Raw genomic sequence first — 19,993 nt, 5'->3', positions numbered from 1 at the left:
TGACGTCAATGACATGAACTGGGGACAAGCTACTGACGTCAATGACATGAACTGGGGACAGGCTACTGACGTCAATGACATGAACTGGGGAAAAGCTACTGACGTCAATGACATGAAGAGCTGGGGTGACTTTGTGGAGTTCTCTTGATATCATTGACGTCAATAGCCTGTCCCCAGCCAACCGGTTCTTCTTGTCTAACCGCAACCTCCGTGCCATTGACCTCCAAGTTGTCTGGATTCACTGGCCGGTATCCCCCCTTTCGCCCCCCTGACCATATATGGCCTTAATCGCTGTTCACTCTTACCATTGGTCCCCTCTCCCTAACCACCCCCCTGCCTACTTCCTATATAAAGTAGCGCTTTACACTTCCTAATCATTACAGCTACTGCTCTCTGTATTCGCAAGGCAATTCACCTGCCCTGAAGATGGAGGCGATATATTCCTCCGAAACGTCGGTTACAACCAAGAATACACGGCGCCAGATCCCAGAAGACGACTTTCTTCATAGTCATCGCCGTGAAAACCTCAAATCTTACATGGTAATCATTTGTTTGCCTGATGATAGTTTTAATAGCGGAAATATGTAGCTAAGCTAATTTTAGCCTTGACCCTTGTACAAGTATTGTTGTGTTGCGACAGACTCTAATAAAGAATTGTATATTATTAAAGTAGATCTTAGAGAGATAGGATGGGGTGGTATCGACTGGAATTATCTGGTTCAGGATAGGGGCCGGTAGAGGGCTCTTTTATCACGGTAATTAACCTTCGGGGTCGAAAAATGTTAAATTCTTGAGTAACTGCGAAAGTGGTAGCCTCTGAAGAAGGGGTCAGTTCCGTGGAGTAAGTTTAATTAGCAGAAATCACGAAACTGTTCAAAACGTAATGGCCCAAATTGCTCAGTTACTTCCTCCCCTTAAAGGCCCAGATATTTTCTTCAGTGCAGAAGAGTGCTGCTTCGTGTCACACCGAACAGTATTAACGTCTATAGATGAAACACTGAACAAGATCGGTAAATGCGCACTACACCATCTTGCACGAGAAATTAATTCTTTACTCTGTCGTTTGGTTAGGATCTAGTTCTCTTGTTCTACTAAATACATCAATCCAAATTATGATACAATTGGTTGCCCAGTAAGATAATAAGAACATCTGATGGAGCGCTATGAACTGTGAGCGAATTCATCTTTTATATTGACATGTGTGGACAATTGACATGCGGCCCGTTGATTAGCGTAGTGGTCCCAGGTGTCGCCGGGCCCCACCCTTCCGACCCTGTCATGTAGTGTGTCCATCACTTCTCCCCACAAAGTCGTATAAATGTCATTGCCGAAACATCTGCTGACGTACGCGCCCTAGCTAACCGTTCATCTACGCATTAAAGATGATGGTTAAATTTTGTTTCGACGATACTACTGCACACTGAATAGAAGCCATAATAAATTTGCTGTTTCTTTGATCTGAATAGAATATCTAAACATAAAATTGAATTAGTGAGAAGGGTGTTGAAAAATACTTAATAAGAACTTTCGTAATTTACACTCATCAATGAAAGGTGATAATAGGGTGGGGCATGTAGCAGGCACGGTCTAGAAAACCGAGATTAACGGCCGTGGGGATTCGTTGCGCTGACCACGCAACACAGTCTATCCGCTAAAGTTGTCACTAACTTAGCTGACAAGCGGCGGTCGCCCGGTCGGTATAGTTCGCTTCCCGACTACAGGCCACGGAGTTTCTTTTCTTTTATGTAGCAGGCAAGGGAGAATTCAAACGGAATTTTTGTTGGAATATTTGAAGGGAATATATCGCTTTTAGTGCTTTGATCTAGCACACACTCGGAGGCACCGGGTTCATAAGATAAATAATGGTAAACAACTACCACGAGCGCTGAATCGTAGGTTTTTCCGTAGTTTTTAAAACAACGTTTCAGTATCGAGGCTACATATAGAGTCAAGTGATGGGATGATTGATTCATTGGAAATAATTTGAAAGGCAGAGGTCTTGGCCTAATTAAGTTACTTGGCTTGAGGGACTTGGAAGAACCACTAGAAACTTCAGTCTGGATAGCTGCAGTCCTCTCCGAGATTCGAGCCGAGAACCTAGCGAATACAAGTCTCGATCGTTACTACTAGACCACTGCTACTACCGCTAAAACTGAAGTGTGTGTTACACATTGATAAAAATGAACCAGGGACAAAACTAATGGAAAACAATAACATTACAAATTTCATCCTTTTGTGTGATGCTAAGAGGGATCGACAAGAGAAAGAAAAGATCTGCATCCTTAAACAGGCGTAAACATGGAATTTATAACTTGGTATAGAAAAAAATGCAACGAAATTGCAGAAATTTGTGAAATTTTGCCCATTAAGTACTGTAGGATGAAATTCTTATGTCAAAGCATTTTGAAGAATTTCACAATTTAACAACAACAGCTGTTATACGAGTATACAGCACAGGTGTATGACGTGACGTGTAGTGTCTGTGGCCAAGTATGCTCTAATAGCCTGATAGTGAGTCACACATAAGACTCAAAACAGATAGGACTCTTTGTGATAATGCACATCTCGACTGCTGTACGAGATTCTTCCGAACTAAGGCAAATTTAATACAGAGAACTCAGCGTTTATAATCGGTGTCCGGAAATCTGGAGGGAAAGTGACTAAGAGCTTAACTTAGGAATAGAGGGAAGTGTGGGCTTGGATTGGATTAACCTGGATCAATGAGAGCCTCTCATGGATACGGCACTTGACCTACAGGTTCCAAACAGGCCATGAATTTCTAATTAATTTTTCATAATGGCAATTAAAGTTAGGAGGCACGAACTTACAATCAAAATATCACCTCTAAAGTGAAAATAATACACAAGTTCAATGAAGTGATATTATTTTACTTTAACAAGTTTAAATATATTTTTATTATTGCATATAAGACTCCGGGATACCGCAGTCGCCATTGCGACTGGCTACGGGCTGGGCGACTGAGGGGTCAGAGTTCGAATTCTGGTAGGGTCAAGGATTTTCACTTTTCCATCTCGTCCAGACTGGCCCTGGGGTCCACCCAACCTCCTATTCAGTGGGTACCGGGGATCTTTCCCTGGGGATAAAGCGACCGGGTAGTGAAACTGACTACTCACCTCCAACTACTTCCGAGGTCAAGAAAACGTGGATCTATACATCCACTCCCCTATACGCCTTTATGGCGTAGTGCTTAAATAGTTAAGTTCAGGAAAAACTTTACCATATAAGACTCTTTTATTGCAGATGGAAGATATACATTTTAAAATGGAGGTAAATTTATCACATTAAAGCCCACACAGCACACTTCATAGACGACGTCAAGGGACGTGGCTTTGATGGGTTTTCATATGCCTGATTTCTAAGTACGGTGAAGCTGATACCCTCACTACAGGCTGTCAATCTCTGAACCTGTTGGGGACCACAGTTTTGTTGGAGGAGCCTTCTCGTTTCGCAATATGCGTCAAGGATAGGAAAAGTCGGCTCCACGGGCTACGTGGATGTCACAGTCCAAAATCGGTGCACCGAAGTTCTATCTAACATAAATTATTTCTGAAATTATACAACCTAAATATGAATGACGCCGGTCACAGTAGCCGAGCGGTCTAAGGCATGTACTGTCTTCGCTCGCTTGGAAACCGGGATCGTGGGTTCGAATCCCACTCAGGACATGGATTTTAAGTTTGTGTTTGCGTTTTTCTGTGTTTATATACACGTAGAGGCCTTGCGACGAGCTGATCACCCACCCAAGGAGTCCTACCGAATGTGTAAGATCTAGAAAAACCGACGTGAACGGAGAAGTTCATGGAGGTAGGCCTAGGCCCACTGGGGCTGTAGTGCCAAGGGGAAAAAAAATATATGAATGACAGTCTTTAACTTTACATTTTCAGTCACAAGTTGCATACTGCTGTCTAAGTGAAATAAACAGGTCCAGTATCTTATGTGAAAAAATGCTGCGCCATAGCTCAAGCGGTTAGTCGCTGGCTTCCCACCGCGGCGGCCCGGGTGCGATCCCGGGTCTGGTCAAGTGGGATTTGTGGTGGACAAAGTGGCGCTGGGGCGGGCTTTCTCCGCGTACTTCCGTTTCCCCTGCCAATTTTTATTCCACAAAATTCTCCATCATCATAATCACCCGTGGCAGGTACAATAGGCCAATCAGTAGCCGCCGTGCCGACTGGACCCAGTAGGACTCCACCCCTTACTAAGCGAAAGAAAGGCTTTTACGGGTTAAACTGTCCCACTAATTAACACATGCGGATCANTTTTTTTTTTATCAAAACATACAGTAAGTTCGCTTGCAATGTTCTGCTTGTTTTCTTATTTTTATATATCTCGGAGCAGCTTTCGGAGACGCTTCTTGTAGTTGATGAAGAGTTTTCACGGCCCTGAGGACTGTCCATGTGACTCATAGTGAAGTGCGTGCCAATAGGACATCAGTTCCAGAAATGGGAGTGAAACACGATTCAATCATTTCGAATGGCATTTGCTAGCCGACTGTCCTGCAGCTATCGGGAGATAGCGTGACCATCAGTAAACAAAGAGAGTCACCCTGCCAGCTCACTGAAATACCCAAGGCATCCAGCAGTTCTGAAACTGCCAATTACGTTGGGTTTAGGATTGTAATTTCCTTGTTTCCCCAAAGTGAATCATGTCGGTTTATAAACACAACAGTCAACTGCAACTATTGTGACGCTAGAGGGCATGCCTACATGGTAGGCCATTGCAGATTTACAAGATGATTGTTGATATTGTTTTCCTTACCTTAAATTCGTGTAGCACTGTTAGAGACAATGCATTATCGAGGTGGTGGTGATTTTTCTTTCTGCATTTTCAGAGCCCATTACACAGGAACTGGAGATCTAAGGACAGAGGAGGAGATATTATTAAAATTGTGCTTAAATAATATGGGTTATGTTCACCTGGATCAGGATAGATCTATTGTGCAGTGACGGCTTGTTTTGAACACGATAATGAATCTTAGGGTATTTCTTGAGCAGCTGAGCGACTGCCAGGTACTCAAGGATGACTCTGCTCTGTAGAGTTGATTAGCCTGACAATTCTGTGGAGCTTTTCTGTTTCTATCTACGTCAGAGGCTCAATCGGAGCCCGCGTGTTTGTGAGCAATATGTTACTGGCCATTTTTGGGCAGAAGAATGAGATATTAATGAAAGAAAACCGTTAGGAAAGGAATTATATTACAAATTGTTTCATTCATTCTTCAATGGCCCTACAGCCCTTTGTTAGGCCCTGGCCTCTTCTTCAGTTCCGTAATCTTTTTTTACACAGTCAGTAGGGCCCCTTGGACGAGTGATCAGCACGTCATAAGGCCACCACCTACACACTAGACAACACAAACACAGAATAAACGCGAACAGTCATCCATGCCTTGAGTGGGATTCTAACCCACGATCCCAGCGATCGGAAGAAGGAAGACAGTGCGTGCCTTAGATGGCTCCCTCATTATGTTCGGCTTAATAAAATGTTAGAAAGCAAAATTTTGAGATAATTTCACGTTCGGCAGACAAAACTCTGTCATTCCTGCGGGTTGTTGGAGCTCTCTGTACCTAGCTAATTTGGGATTCCCCTCTGAGGTCCAATTCTTCGGTAGTTCACAACAGAAATACAGTTATAATTTGTAATCACCCAATATTCATCCCAGTTTCCTTACATTTCTACGATATGCAACACTGACGTCTGAACTGCAGTAGTTAGGTCGATCCATGGACGGACGAGCGGTAGTAAGTGACACGTCGAAAGGAGTTGAGAAGGAACGTTGAACCAGCTGATTGTGTCATATTGGCATATACTGGAAGGAACTTGTGGAAGGAACGAAAAACTTCAGTCTGGTTAGGCCAACCCTAACTCTGATTTTGAAATAAATTACTACGTGAAATAAATTTAATTTTCAGTTCGACTGCGATAACTAACAAACCATTTAAAATTCTGCCAACAAATTTATTACCATATAACCACCGCTTTTGCTGTAATATTTACAAAGAATCCCGCGGGAAGAAGCTTAAAAGTAGAATCCGCCGAAAAGTCTCATTAAAACTGTTTTGGCTACATTTCTTGCTTTCCTCAGCATATTCACTGAATTATTTTAAACAACGTAGCCATCATAATTGCATCTCAGAACTTCTTGTTCATCTGTTGTGTTACAAGTGCCTCAATTTGACATTTTCAGGCTACAGTCCTCGGGAAGTCACTGCATCGGGCCTGGACCGCCCTCGTTAGCGTTGCCACACACCACGTGTAAGTAGACAGATGTCTATGTCCTTGTGCAGAATATGTATTGCAGAAGTCTGTAGATCTGGTTACTTTTCTGAACAATTTTAAAAGAAAAATTAGTACAGTATTGTTTATGTATTGAAGGCTTCAAATCAGTTTGTTGGCATGAAAATCGATATCTGGAAACGGTCGTCTTTTCCGTCTTCAGCTTTCTGGGAAAGTCTCCATCTCTTTATCATCTTATACCAGTAACCTAACAGGCCCATGTGGAGGTGGGCTCGAATACCTCCACCGTGACCCTGCGAGTCGTAGGAGGCGACGAAAAGGGAAGTCTCAAATTTGAGGCAGTAATATATGGTCTCGAGTACCAAGGGACTCAGACCAGAGAAAGACTGCGCTGGCAAGAACCAGGAGCACATACAAAAGACAGACCCGTCCTCTCGTCAGATAGGGCGCCCATAAAACTCAAGAGCGTAACAGTCAAGCAGTAATAAATATCTGATCGTAAGCCCCAGATGGGTACTTTATGCCAAGACAGACTGACCGACTGAGACTCAAACTCAGTAATCTAACAGGGCCCGCTAGGAATTTATTAAATCATGTCACTGCAAGAACTTTAAATCCTGGTTCCTTATACATAGCATAAGTTTCCACATAATAGGTTAATATTTGTTCCATTTATCTGATTATTTTTATTTCGTAATTTGGAATCCGAATAGCACTTCAGGTCCTCAGCCACTTCGTTCACCACAAATCCCACTTCACCAGATCCTTGATCGAAACCGGGCCGCCATGGTGGGAAGCCAGCGACTTACCGCTTGAGCTATGGCGCGGCCAAACTTTCACCCTTTAATCTCTTTTCTTTGTTCCCTTAAAAATTACCGAAATGAATCGGCATTGCCAGCATAAGAAGAAGAAGAATATTTTAATATCCTACTCAGCTCGTCCTGAATAACAATCAGAGCATCTAATTTAATGTTGTAGTAAAATTATAAGCAAGGTAATTCGTTACACTGTACATACGAAGTCAGACCACGAAGAGAAAATTTTATTACAGATCTACTCACGTCCCTCATATTCAGGTTAAACCACTGAACACAAAATTACTCGACTTTAAACAGATGCATAGTTGCGGAAAGCAGAAATTAAAAAAAGCGTTGCGTTCTTTTACCGCTTTTGCAAACGTATCGAGGTAGAATCCAGTGCATATACGTACACTGCATTCTTTAATAGCCGAAATGCTGTGCTAGTGTTGTGGTTTTGTCAATATTCTTTGGATGGTTGGGTGCACGAATTTCTCTCTACTCTTTCAGTTTGTGTATGAGCAGTTCTCTCGCTTTACTCACCATAAGCCAGGACAAAAAAATAACGCTGCAATAAACATTTGATTTATAGCTTAATAAAGCAGACGGTAGAAGCTCCGTCTGAAACGGTGGGCTTGTCGTGCCACACTCCCAACACTGCCACCGCTGTCGCTCTTATCGAAACAGGAACAAGTATGGCGGTGAAAGTGAAACCTTCAGTCTGCTACCATTGCGCTTACTCATGGAGCTGAGCCCTTCTTGAGAAACCGCCACTTGTGCAGTTACTCAAGAACTTCCCAGCATTTTATTGAACCAAAATGTTCATTACTGTGTTCACAAGAGCCCTCCACTGGTCCCTATCCTGAACCAGATCTATCCAATCCATACTATCTCTCTAAGATCCATTTTAATATTTTCCTCCCACCCACGCCTTTGTCTTCCCAATGGTCCCTTTCCATGTGGCTTTCTTATCAGTCTCGTATATGCATTAATCTATTCCACATTTGTGCTACATGCCATGCCCATCTCATCCTCCTTGATTATTCTAATTATACTTGAAGAAGAGTACATGTTATGAAGCTCCTGATTATGCAGTTTTCTTCAACTTCCTGTTACTTCATTTCTCTTCGGTCCAAATATTCTCCTGTTCTCAAACACTCTCAGTCTATGTTCCTCTATTAATGTCAGAGACCCAAGTTTCACACCCATACAGAACTACAGGCAAAATTATTGTTTTTTATATTCTAATTTTTACGTTTTTGGACAGCAGTTCCTGTTCAGTGCATGCAATGTCTTTAAATATGTTATGAAGCGATCAACCTATTCTCTCTACAGTACTGTTCAGTGGAACACCGTACTACAGAGGGAAGGTTGTTTTGCACAAGTCACACATGCGCTCACGTCTAGTCGACAGGAATTCGTGTGAAAAATGCAAGGTCACATGATTCATTAAACGTCGGTGAACAAGCCATTTTTGACGCGATCGGAAGGGGAGTTTGTATAAATGCTCCCATATGCATCTTGATGTTGGACTGGAGTCCATTAACTACTTGCAGGGGCATGACACTTTAACATAAATGATAATGGAAAATATACATTTCTATGTAGTTCCCCATTCTGAAACTATTTGCGTAGTTGCCCTTTCACTTAGTTTGCGTCACCACTCATCCCTTCCCCTTGAGTTCTCGAGAAACGACGGGTAGGTAGGTACGTTGGTAGATATATGTAGAATGTTTTACTATATATGAATAGGCTGATAAGTAACTTCATATATACTTTTTTTATTGCTAGTGGGGTGGGACTAAGCCCTTGTACTGCGGCCACTTCTGGCCTATTGTACCAGCCCCAGATGATAGGTGAGGGTGATTGTGGAGCAATTGGTGGAATGAAGATTGGCAGGGGAAACCGAAGTACTCGGAGAAAACCTGCCCCAGCGCCACTTTGTCCACCACAAATCCCACTTGACCAGACCCGGGATCGAACCCGGGCCGCCGAGGTGCGGAGCCAGCGACTAACCGCTTGAGCTATGGCGACGCCATAAGTAACTTGCTAAATAGAACAATGGAAGCAAATGAATGCAGAGAAATAAAAAAAAACTGTAATGAACAGCAATGAAAGCAAAAGAGAGAAATAAGAAAAGACCGGGGAAGAAGTAAGAATAAAAGAAGACAAGAAAGTAAACAAAGAAAGAGACATAACAATTAGAGATGCTGTAAACTCCTGTCAATTATAATTTTCAATTCGAATTTGACGAAAAACAAGAGGCCCACTGAAGACTACCTTTGGCATTTATGCATTACTGAGGCCCCAGTTGGCTGTCCGTGTAGGCTCTGTATGCGAGAGGCCTGGATTCCGATCACGGGAACATCTGCGTTGGTTCAGCCCGTTCGTCTGGTCTAGCGTCCATGCGGATCTTCAATTATTCACAAGTACAACGAGCGTTTCCGGGTCCGCATTGCGACGGGCTCTTACCTGTAGTCACGCCTCTCAAAACGAGATGACATGGCTGCCTTTCGCACTCTAAACAAGACGCCTTTAGTGCGTCAACACCACAGGGTGTTTCAAAGTAAAGCTGTTCGGCAAAATGTAATGTGGCAGAAACTCAGAAGTGTTTACAGTTAATGTTAACATTAATGAGCATCAATAATGATTTCAGGCATTACAGTAATTGGTTTTGTCCTAGACGAGACTCTAACTTCGGCAGGGGAAGGATTTTTATTTTCTCCGCGTCCAACTTCTGGGTTGCATCCAACTTGCTATCCAATAAGTAACAGAGTTCTTTGGCCAGATTAAGGCGGCTGGAGAGTGAAACTAACAATTCACTTATAATTAAAGCCTTCACAAATTTCTCCGATATACATATAATTTTAACTTTATATTATCACGTATGGGGGGGGGCGTGACTTATATACTGGTTTTGTATTGGATAATTTAATTAATTGACACCTTACACACTCAGCTCGTAACTACAAGTAATACAGTGCTATCGCTGATCTACACACTTTACAAATCACTAGGACATCCTAAGTCTCCTCAGCCTTCATTAATCATGTCCTGGCAACGGATTTATAACGGTCTCACCGTAAATACACACTATGAAGTCTTCTTCGTACAGCCTGATTTCTTTCTTGCCATTATTCCGCTAAATGCCAACTTCGGAGACTCAATTCTAATTCTAGCTGATCCACGTTGTGTAGTATTGGGGCAGTCCCCACAGAAAACGCAGCTTCCTCTATTGTTGCCTGTTGATTCAATGCTGCACAGATGTGTTTTCCACACCGTTGTATAGAAACGAGCGCGACACTGACCACAGAAGATACCGCTCTTCTATATTTGTAGGGTAGAAGGAAAAAATAAAATCCACAAGCGAAGAAACAGTGAGAGCAGGTGCAAGCAGACTAATTCTTCTACCCTGAAGATGGAGGCGATACGTTCCTCCGAAACGTCGGTTAACACCACATCTACACGGTGCCACATCCCGGAAGACTGCTTTCTTCATAGTCACCGCCGTGAAAACCTTAAATCTTACAAAATAAATAATGTCTGGATCTCGGAAACCGTTTTATTTCCTCTATTGACATCTGACTGAATGACCCTGTTGCTCCTTGTTACAGCCAATGTATCTGCAGAAACATTATCCAAAGGAATTTTACTGGAAAGTATTTTTGTGCTGCCTTGTGATCTTACATGAGTATTTAGAGTGTTTGTTTGTTTGTTAAGTGCAATGTTAGTTTATGACGTCGGCTGAGTGACCATGGTGTTGTGGACCAATTCTCCACGGTTAGTGTGTGCAGCAAACTCAGCTTTGTTCCAGTCTTCGCAAATATTAACATACGCTCTCTTTGGTGTTTGCTAACCGTGGCTTGATTAGATCCTCTGTGGTGAATTCATTCTCTTTGAGCAGTTGTTCCATGAGTATAATACGTCCTCGCTTCGTTATTTGTTGCTTTTTATTTTTGAAACCAGTTCAACTACTGTTTTATGTGCTTCCTACTTCACGTATATAATCGAAGTTCATTTATTCTTGGCTTTCCGAAGCTCTTTAAATTACAAACATTTATATAACATCGAATAAAATAAAATCACTTAGATTGTTGTTCTCTTGACTGTGACGCAATACAGTCTTACACTCTTCCTTTCGCCAGGTGGGATGAGACTTAGTCCACTTTTACCCCGGCCTCTACTGGGGCTGTTGTGCCGGTGCCCGGTCGTGGATGTGTCTGGAAATATCGATAGAATAAGAGATGACAGGGGTATGAAGGCACTCGTAAACATCTTATCCCAATGCTCCTTTGTCCACTATAAATCTTTCATAATTTGACCTGGGATCGATCCGGGGTCTCTGCAGTGAGAGAATAGCGACTAACTGCCTGAGTTGTGACATGGGTTCTCGTAGGTGGTTAGTGACGTTTCCGAACGACCAAAAGAAATAATCTGAAAATCGTGACCTTATATATATTAGGCTTCCTGAATATTCATGGGAAATTAACCTTAACTTTCCTACATAGGCCGCCATTCTAGGTAAAATAATCACTCAACTCAACATTTCACTGAAATTTAATTTATTCACTTCAAAATTCATTAACTTCTTATTTGATCCTTCTCAATAAAATTCCGCGTTTTTGTTCTCTTTCTGTGTTGAACGAAAATAGAGCTTTTAGAAGTCAGAACCCCATGTCTGGTTTCTTACTTACAGTTTTATGAAGTGAATTTCCCTGAACTGCAATTTTATTCGTTTTCAAATAAATGAAACTATACTTAAAAATAACTTTGTTACAGGTGCACTGGAGGTTCGTTGATACACGTTATAGTCACTGTCCACGTGAACTTATTTTGATAGCCTGTGACTGATCTGTATGTCCACATCATGATAATATTTATTTTTGTCTACGAAGTCTAAGGAAATCAAAGGAAATGTGAAATATTTCAGAAAGGCGTAATTCGCCGAATGTATTTAAAGCAGTATATCAAGTGCTAGAAGATAATGAAATTGTGAGTACCAAAGACGAGCTTTACTTCAGAATGAACCATTACTGATTCCTGTCCTGTTGATGCTCAGTCTCTTATCCTTGCTCAGAGATGGCCTATTTTGATAGATTTTTCCGTGATCTTCCTCAGTTTCTATAGGGTATTACTTTAAATTCGGCAACAACTCCTTCAGCTTCATTCACAGTTATCCCCTCAGTCTGCCCCATATATCATTGTAGTTGATAGAGCGCCACTAAATTGATCAAGACACCATATAGCTATAGAAGATTTGAAATATAGAAATATTATATTAAATTTATTTCATTCTGTGAAGTAGATTGACGCTTTTTACAAATTTACCAATCTCCGCCTCTCAAATGTCGCTTCTTAAACAGATATAACATTGAGAAACAGGTTTAAAAATTATGCTTTTTTGTAAGTAAATCAATTCTTGTTTAATTTTCGAACTGGACTCAAATTATTACGGGCCTACACCGTGTTCAGTAGCTGACACTGTGTGCAGCTTGTCGAGTGAATGGGCGATCTGAGTACAGAGCACTCACAATTCAATAAATCTCGTTTGCACATGCGGTCAACTTTGTATTTGTTGATGTAATCGGTTGTCCGGATTCTTTTTGTTTACTCTACTGCGTTACGTCATCTGATTGGTTATTTTAGACCTGAAATTGCTCTGTCTATATATTTTAATTTGTTTTCTCTCCTGGAGCAAAAATATCTTCAGAGTGATCGGTGGAGAGACTTGAGCCCGTCCAATTTCAGGGCTCACTGGAACATGCAGATCTAATTAAAATCAATGAGTTGAAAATATCTATTTTATTTTCATGGTTAACATAATGACGCTGTCACTGCCTTATGCTTCATTGCGTTGAAGAAGAGGATGATTAGTGAATAATGAATTGGAAAGGACGCTAAAGGAAGCCGTTATGTCCTGATTTGAGGCATTATCCTAGAATTTGCTGGAGGGAGTATGGAATCCACGAAGAAGAGACAGGTATCTAGTCCCTGGATAACAAATTTGAGTTGGACAGTACAGAGGGTAGGCTTCATATAGCGTCGAATTGGATGGGATTATGATGAAGAGCGGTGAATTGGTTAGGATCTGGTATAGACAGTGTGACAAATAAGTACACGAACTGAAGTCATAAAAACCACACGAAAAATATAAAAAATCAGTTTATCAACAGTTTACTTGCATGAAATTTAATGAGATCAGCCCTTTCCTGATCGTGTTCTCAATTTAGAGGCAATGAAAATGTAGATAAACTTATGTATTAGGAAATAGAATTGTGACGTAACAAAGTGTTAAGATAACTTACAGGTATAAGAACTATACATTCATTTTCCTCATGTGCTTTAAATGAAAAATTTAAGATAAAATTTTACACGAATATTAATAAATAAAGGCCCATTTAAATAAATTGCCGTGGTATGGGGAAATATTAAATAGGATGGGATGGTATGGATTGAATTGATCTGGCTCAGGATAGGGACCAGTGGAGGGCTCTTGTGAACACGGTGATGAACCTTCGGGTTCTATAAAATGCTGGGAAATTCTTGAGTAGCTGTGAATTGGCGGCTCCTGAAGAAGGGCTCAGCTCCATGAGTAAGTAAATAAGTATGGGGAAATATTAAATAGTTTTTGGTAACACGTGCAAAGAGTGTCCACTGGTAGAAGCTCAAATATGAGTTTTCTTCAATGAAAAAGGAATCGACCGAAGCACAGAGACCAGGGAGCTGCAAAAACTCCGTGATGATACGAACTGGCTATGGGGTGGAGCTACAGAGACCGGCGGCCGCAGATGAGGGGTTGGCGCTGCTGTTCTAACTCAGATCCTGCAGAGTTTCACACGCTAGCTCAGGTTTTCTACTTCCCACAGCCTTCCCACACCATTATCTGTCACGCTACCGCACCGAATCCCAGGTGCTGAACAAATAAAATTAACCACAATCCAGTGTTTTTGTTTATAATTGCAACGTACTTAAATCTCTCAAGAACGCGCCATAGCTCAAGCGGTTAATCTCTGGCTTCTCACCGCGGCGGCCCGGGTTCGATCCCGGGTCTGATCAAGTGGGATTTGTGGTTCATAAAGTGGCGCTGGGGTAGGTTTTCTCCGAGTACTTCGGTTTCCCCTGCCAATCATCATTCCACCAAATTCTCCATCATCATAATCACCCGGGACAGGTACAAGAGGCCAATCAGTGGCCGCCGTGCCGAGTGGACCCAACTGCACTCCATCCCCCCGCTAAGCGAAATTGAAAGAAAAATTACTTCTTTGTGTAGCAAAAAATTTGAATTTGGAGGAGACACTTCTGGAAGGAAGATATAATTTTTAGTTATTTAACAGTGTTTGAGAAAGAAACTAGTGAAATNATTGGTCATATCTTACTCGGTAACTGCCTTCTGAAAGAAGTTATTGAAGGAAAGATAAGGGGGCGGGCAGAAGTGACAAGAAGACGAGGAAGAAGACGTAAGAAGATGCTGGATGACCTTGGGGACAGAAGAGGATATTCTGATTTGAAGGAGAAAGCTCTAGATCGCATCAAGTGGAGGAACTGTTTTGGAAGAGACTGTGGACCTCTCGTCTTGACAGATTACTGATGAATGAATGAATGAATGAATGAATGAATGAATGAACAGCGTTTCACCTACAGAGGTTATACCTCCTAGAAAGAGATCTGGTCGGTGTATTTGATGTAGTGTCGTTAAATAGTACAATAAGTAAGATGTAAAACTGCACGTGTGAAGCCTTGCACCAGAGAACTGTCAGGATACAAACCAACACTGAGAGAAGAAATACCGTGACCGGCTGAAAAGGTTTTAGTACTTTCGAAAATGAAATTGTTACCGTTCTCACGTCAATCTGTGATTTTAACACAGCACAGTGTAAAGGTTCGGCCACACAGAGCGCTACGTACGCTATGTTCCCTATGTTAGCTGCGTCGCAGAGTGTACACAGCGTACGTAACGTACATAGCGTATGTAGCGTACGTAGCGAACATAGCGTAGCGCTCTGTGTGGCCGAACCTTAAGTAGCTGGACCTCGGCACGCAAATTCTAAATCGATTGCCTCGTTCGAACAGAATCCCTACGTCACTGTCATAACGTAACCGGACAAAATATAATTGTAAAATAAATATTATAATATATACAGGGTCATGGAGCTACACATAATTCAGTCTAAACAGACACATGAATGGTTCAGACCCTCGACGTGAAAGCCTCCAAGCGTTGCGAACTAGTGCCCTGTACATGCGCAGCAAGGCGGACGTGCTGCATGATTGACATTCTCCGATAACGTGAGTTCATCTCCAGACAGCTGCGGCCTATTGTTACTGCGAAACGAGGAGGGCGAAAGCGGCTTGCTGGAATCGCGTTCCTGAAGACAGATCTCCGAAACAACGAACATAATAGCTTCATAGTTACGTGTGACTGTATCTCTACAGCATATTGTACAGTGGACTTCAGCCATTTACAGGGCTTAGCACTTCGTTCAATGTTAAACAACCCTACCTTCTAGCCGGTTTCGTTTCTATATTGAGTTCACGTGATTCATTAAAAAACGCTGATTCTTTTCCTTAACAGAATGATCTGCGTGTTGGTGAAGCTAAGTTTTCATGGAGGTAGGAGCATATTTAAATTTTTTTTTTTTTGATGGGGATGATCCTTAAAGGGTTAAACAGTGGGAAATCATGTTACGGTTGAAGAAGGAAATGAGGCCCATATTGGTGCCGCCCCCCTATTATATGACGTCGAATATCGACCGTTTTTTTTCTACGTGTTGACATTTCTTCTTAAATTACACATAACTCTTAAAATAGAGCCAGTGTTGATAATGCTACGTCATTACGCGAAATCGGCCATTCGAAAATATTCTTCGATATGGTAATCAGTCACTTGGATGACTCAAGTTATCAGTCATGATTCTTCGAATGAGAGAGCAAGGTGCTGTGCAAATGTAGGGCAACTTTTGATATGCACAACGAAACACAGCACATCTAATATGATATGGAAGTATACATATAATACAACGTCTAGATAACACAAAGATAGTATAACCAAATTCATTCATTCATTCATTCATTCATCAGTAATCTGTCAGACGACAGGTCCACAGTCTCTTCCAAAACAGTTCCTCCATTTAATGCGATCTAGAGCTTTCTCCTTCAAATAAGAATATCGTCTTCTGTCCCCAAGGTCATCCAGCACCTTCTTACGTCTTCTTCCTCGTCTTCTGGTTCGCATACATAGTGTCTCTGTTTTCGGAAAGAGACTATCCAGGAAAAGTGATAATGTGGTAGTTTTTCCATTTACCTTCCACATCTCAGTTCAGCAGCCGTTCAAACTACTCTGGTCACGCCTGTTGCTATACGAACTTGAACCATCTCGAGCATCATTTGCTCTGTGCTTCAAGTCGCTGCTGATGACGCTGCTTCCGGCATCAGTTTTTGGTTTTTGGTTTTTTGGTGTGTCCAGCAAGGGAGGCCCTGCCAGTAGCTACGCTACCGCTGGTATAGCTCTCAGGGTCCTTGGCATACTCAAACCCCCTCACCACGAAAAGGTGGAGACACCAACGAGGGGGATAACCAAATATTAAGAACAAATTATATTAATAACATGTGTTATACACTGCAGAGATACAGCCGCAATTAAAAAAAATATGAGGGAAGATCAACTGTAGAATTCTGTATGATTAGCCCACAGTCAATTGGAATCCTTAAGTAAGTTTTTGCCTGAAAATTGCCTTGTAAGGCAGAAACACGTAGGAGCAGAACAACATATGCATATATTTTAATAATTTTAATAACATTTTATACATTTAACGATAATTGTCTGAATTAAATGTGAATTAACGTCATTAATTTTTTGCATTATAAACGAAAAAAGGAAGACTATAAAAATGTAAGGAAGAAGAGGCCTCAGCCTATTCTAAGCCCTACCCCAGAGTTTTCCTGGATATGCTGAGGAAAGCGATGAAGCCTTTAACCTTCAGGCAAAGATAGCAATCACTCAACCACAACATTCAAAATCCTCTCTCGAAGTATGTAGTTCAGTTTAAAGTTGTAAACTTTGCATAGGATTCAAAACATAACAGCTACAACATGCAAAATGCATGAACACGTGTTGGGAAACGTCGCTCGGAAACGCATAATAAATGGGAGATATTGACTGCAGTGTATTTCTACAATCAGAGCCTCACATTTCTCTCTGCCAGACCGAATCTGTTTAGCGTGACGAGTATGGATGTCTGCCCCCTTATCTGTTTGCATTTGTCAGCTGCTGGGTTCAATACAAAAGCGACTTACGTTAAAGTAACAACGCTATGATCTGAGCTAGTGACGTCAGTAACTACATCTTCAGAAAATTAGAAAACACCTTGTATCATGAAGTTGGTTATTAGTTGTTTCAGCTGGCTTTGATATTCAGTTCAAGGATCTTTCTAAATGAAATTAAATCCTTCATGTGGATTTCAGTCACATGAATTTTTTGTAAATTTCTTCTGCAATGCATTAAAACGAAACTACGTGCCACTGGAAAGAGATGAGCCACTTTTGCCCGCTGTTTCCCGTCATGTTATAGCTACGACTTCCAACTTACATACATAGTCCATTACATTGTGCTCCTTAGTTCATGGTTTATTTAAGGAGTCGTACAAATACTAAGGTAATGTACCCTCGAATGAGTCAGAATAGGATTCATATGGATAATGGAACGCAATCCCTTCTAATTATTCATTTACGGTTTATTTATTGACACTGACAGTAGAGCAGACAATATAGCATCGAACAATAGGATGACTTAAGAATAATGAACAGGAAAGATGTGGAAGGTTACGGTGTTTTCTCGATCTACGGATATCCAGACGTTTGTTTGGAGGACAGAGAAAAATCATGACAATTGTCAGGTAGGATAACCGTTCTCTGGGCCGAGAATTGAAGTCGGAATCTCAAGAATTCGAAGCAGAATTGCTACTTCCTCATCGCAATTTTGGCAGAAAAACGAGACCTTAACCTCTTTTAAGGTACTGTCCCCAAGTTCCCATGAGTTACTGAAGAAAATCAGATAAAGTCATCATAATAATTAGTCTGTTGCGGAAAATTGCGATATATTGACATGAAGATTATCGTGAAGAGTTGAAATAGCATGAGATTTGAGATTCTCACTTTAGAGGGTAGAGTTTCACGACAGGCCGAGTACTCCAGAAGATATTAACAGGGACCCAGAGCAACGAGTTCTCACTGCTGGAGTTACTCTTCTGAAACGTCTCTGAATTTCTCCCGGACCACACAGAGCAGCATCTCGGAATATTTCGACTTCTAGATTCTGAAACAATTGTTTTTTAGGCTAGTACATGTTGCCGAATCAACTGCTGAGTTCTTAGCGTCAATAGGTTGGGTAGAATTGTAAATTTACCTTACAGAGCACCGTCGATATAACTCGGGTTTCGGGCAACAGTTTCGGTACCAGGGTTATGTGTGTAATCGATGTTTAGGTAATTTTATAATCCATGATGTTATGTGTATTTATCCAGTGATTAAAATACGCAATATTTGAGGTATATTTCTAACTTATGTTTAAAAAATGCAACCAGCACACACCACTAATATCCTTACATTTATATCTCTTTACGTAATGAGTTTAGGGAAACGACAGACACAGCTGTTTATAGCGGACTGTGGACTGCAACCCCTTTAACCACAAACTGCAGCAAGGAATATTGAAAGGAATATTATTACTTTTTAATTTTCAAAATTATCTGCGAATCTGAAATTGTTCATACATTCCTAAACTTCGTCACTTTTCAGAAGCTTCTAATTTCATTCTTTCGAACACCCACAAAAATGTTGATGTTTCCGAAAATATTCGGAATGTTAGAAACTTTATATTTTTGAAAATTTGCGAACATATTTAAATTATTAAATCATTCTTTAACACCAACGTGCTCTGTTCCCAAAGGTCTGGAAACATTTTCAGCAATTTAAATTTTTTTAAAAATTTACATATTACATTATTTCTCTAATCACTTTGCTTATATAGCATATGAGGTAGTGGAGGTATAGCTCAACCATTCTTGACCTGGGCACTAGATGAATGAGAGCGGTCAGCTTCTCGCTCATGACGATTTATCCTCGTGAAAAAGCCTCCTGTACCCACTGGATGGCTGGCTGAATAATCATCAGTGCGCTTCTGGCTGCTTTCTAGAAGTGAAAATATTTTGCCTCTGCTATAAATCGAACATGGGTCGTGGCCTAATCTCTATACTGACTGAGCTATCCCGGTTCATGGAATGTTGAAATACACTCTTATAACATAAACAAAACTTTCATAAAAATTTGTACAACGTGAAACTTACATAAACCCGGTCATGGTAGCCGAGCTGTCTAAGGCATGCTCGGAAGCCAGATCGTGGGTCCGAGTCCCAGTTAGGGCATGGATATTTAGTTTTTGTTTGTGTATACGTTTTTCTGTGTTTATGTACAGGCAGAGGCCTTGTGACGAGCTGATCATTCGCCCAAAGAGTCCTACCGTTGTTTAAAATCTAATAAACCGAAGTGAAACGGAGAGTTTCATAGAGGGAGACCAAGACCCAAATTGGGAATGTAGCGCCAAAGAAAAAAAGAACTTACATAATCTTATTAGGGAGCACAATCTCAGTTGTGGTACCTCTGAATCCGAGATATAACGACATGAAGTAAATCGAGGTTTCTCTCTTCATTTAACAAAGTTTTCTTAATTTTGTAAATTATATCATGATTCGAATGCAAATGTAAAATGAATTATGGACTCAGGACAAACGTGAAGTAAAATTTGTGGCCTGGTTGGAGCTCTATTTCAGCATTTCTGGGAGCACTGTGTGCCCCCCCCCTCGGAGTCAGAATCACACTTGTTCCGCATGAGAAACAGAATGCTAACCGCTTCGGCAGGAAGATGAAGATGGCGAATCTGGAGGAATGTGCAG

General features: G+C 41.2%; 1 protein-coding gene and 1 long non-coding RNA gene across 2 annotated transcripts in view; both read left to right on the top strand.

Annotated features, from left to right (window-relative positions):
* Window positions 1-19,993, top strand: part of LOC111865754 — a 338,635-nt gene that overhangs the window by 39,564 nt on the left and 279,078 nt on the right. The gene's annotated exons all lie outside the window — the stretch shown is intronic.
* Window positions 502-12,259, top strand: LOC111865755. The gene is made up of 3 exons (XR_002843029.1): window positions 502-540; window positions 6,200-6,267; window positions 11,826-12,259. It is a non-coding gene; the product is annotated as an uncharacterized LOC111865755 (long non-coding RNA).

This window comes from Cryptotermes secundus, unplaced genomic scaffold (genome assembly GCF_002891405.2).
Source record: "Cryptotermes secundus unplaced genomic scaffold, Csec_1.0 scaffold183, whole genome shotgun sequence".
Lineage (NCBI taxonomy): Eukaryota > Metazoa > Arthropoda > Insecta > Blattodea > Kalotermitidae > Cryptotermes > Cryptotermes secundus.
The sequence above is the reverse complement of the archived record's forward strand: the minus strand, read 5'-3'. Positions and strand labels throughout refer to the sequence as shown.